Raw genomic sequence first — 2,771 nt, forward strand, 5'->3', positions numbered from 1 at the left:
TTAGTTGTATTCACAAAAGAAAGTAAGATATACATGAGCTATCGGCGCCCGGCCACTATCCCGACCATATGGGCTTTATACCCCAACATATGTGAAGAAGTGTGTTGAATGTAAAATCAAGACACCAATGCCGCATACCACATTGTTTCAGGTTTCTATAGCACCCAAGTGGAGCAAATATATGCTTGAATATTTCACCAACAGGACCTTTTCTGAGGGTATGAGCAAAGCTCGCTAAAGGACTATTGGTGTGGGGCGCTGAGCAGAGGGCTAAAGCCGATGCGCTGAGGACGGCTGGTGTGGGGCGCTGAGCAGAGGGCTGCACCCGATGCACTGAGCAGAGGACTGCACCCGCCATAGAAGTTGACAGCAGTCAACGCACACCCAATGACGGCGAGGGAGACGGCGTGCACAAAGGTGTGAAGGGGACAGAGGGAGGTACGGCTTGGAAAAGCTTCCCTCTCCACTAGAGATAGAATAAGAGTATCCATGCCTAATTCTAGAGAGACGTGAAGTTTCAAAAAGTTAGTGGAGAGAATAAGGACCATGTAATGTAGAGAGAGGAGATGCATAAGCGTCAAAGTCTAATACATTAACCGGAATGGAAGCCGGGGAGAGTCCTTCCACTCACTCAGTCACTCACTTTATACACTCATTACTCAGCCTCTCCACCAAATGCCTCTCGACTATACTCATGCGAGGTCGTGGACCAGCTCCTATGGTCTATGCACTGCATTTGTACCTCGAGACACCTTTTCAATTCCCTCTGCATACGTACACAACCATATGCACTCTTTACGACTACATGCTTTTCACAACACAAACTCAGCTTCAACAACAAAAGCCACTTTACCGTATGGATGCGAGCCCGTGGACCGTCTCGCATGGTTAGTGTGCTCCGCCGGTACCTCAAGCTACCCACCATGTCACACGTATGCATGACACATGTCTTTCTTGCTTGCTATTCACTGTATACGACACCATAGCACTTGCATGTAACACATGCTTGTCACACGAGTGTTTAGTGAGGACTCAGTTGCAAGGACGAGCGCGGATTCTCTACTCAGAGGACTCAGGACGAGCGTGGATCCTCTACTCCAAATGCCCCTTGACTCGTTAACGGTTGCCAAAGCTCTTGGTTGTCCTTCCCTTAATGCCTCGAGTACCATTGCGACACCATGCAAACGGCCTCGACACACACACAAGGCACTTGTTCTCACATGCCCTCAAACACTCACCACTTACACATTGCACAACTTGGCACTCACCAACTCTAGCACTTCACGTCTCCTTCCACAGTGTCATAACCCATTAGACAGGGGGGAGTCCCTCATTTTACCATATCACGGCTCATTCACCATACTTTCGTAGCTCATCCACCCTTTGGAAGCTATCTTCGTGGAGCTCTTACCATGACTTCACCACACCCATCCCCAGGATCTTTCACCCCTATCCTTAACATTGCCCCAAGAGTGGCAAACCAGCACAACACAGACAAGGAGGAGAAGAGCAAGCTCATTCAGGCAGAGTTTGAGCAAGCTCATTTAGGCAGAGTTTTGAAGAGGATATCAAACATTTGATCATGATTGATGCATCCAGACAAAACTCCAGGCTTAGCAGGAACATGTTAGCAGTTAAAGATCATCAAAGAGCCATCCAAGGGCTAAGTGGATGCATCAGACATTGGTTAGGGCTAAAAGATAGTCTTCAAGAGTAAATTTGAAGCATGCAAGGACCATATCTCTCACTCAAGGCATCACACATCACAATTTTAACACTTGGGCCATATTATTTACATATTGCAGATACTCTGTCCATCAGAGCACGTTATCTCGGTTTACTCCATTGACAGTCAGGTTGTCGATGGAGTAAAATATCTTGAAGGGGATTTTTTTTTTTGCATTTTTGAGAATAAGGACATGTGCACAACATCATGAGCTATTAGTATGGGGTGAAAATTAGCGATCGATGGAGTGTGCTGATGGAGTAATGGGAGAGAAAATCTGGAGCTACACTTGATTTTAGGTCATTTGTGCTAGTGCCAAGAGTGAAGAGCTAACCCCACCCACACATATTGGTGCATTTTTTTGTGTGTGTAGGAGAGAGAGAGAGTGTGTGTGTGTGTGTGCGTGTGTGTTTTGTGTTTGTGTGTGTATATGTGGGGGGTTGTTATGTAGGAGAGAGAGCTCAGAGAGTGTGTGTGGGTGTTTTGTGTTTGTGTGTGTAGGAAAGAGAGTGTGTGTGTGTGTGTGGGTGTTTTGTGTTTGTGTGTGTATATGTGGGGGGTTGTTATGTAGGAGAGAGAGAGTGTGTTTTTGTGTTTATGTGGGGGGGGTTGCATGTGAGAGAGAGAGAGAGAGAGACAAAGGGGTTATAATTGTAGCTCTGTACATGAGAGAGAGAGAGAGAGAGAGAGCCGGCCATTGGGGACTCCGGTCACAGTTGTGGTGTTTGCATTTCTGTTAGCTCATCCTTTGTGGCCTCGGTACTTCGGCATGGTATTCTGGTACCTGGTAGAGCGATGTATGTGATTGTGAGGATTGCGGATTCTCGGATTGGCTTCTTGTCGATCTATGCCCCGACTCTTGCCAGAGCTCGTTCAGCTTTCTGGAGCCTCTTAGTGGATGCATTGTGTCCTCTGCTTTCCTCGGTAGATTCATGGGTTGTTGGAGGTGACTTTAACAACATTGAGTCTGCCCGTGACTTCCAGGCAGAGGTTGCCCCTGTGTTGACCTCTATCGCACCTTCAGAGCAGGATGCTTGGGAGAGGT

This window comes from Cibotium barometz, chromosome 24 (genome assembly GCF_041138505.1).
Source record: "Cibotium barometz isolate CiBa-2024 chromosome 24, ASM4113850v1, whole genome shotgun sequence".
Lineage (NCBI taxonomy): Eukaryota > Viridiplantae > Streptophyta > Polypodiopsida > Cyatheales > Cibotiaceae > Cibotium > Cibotium barometz.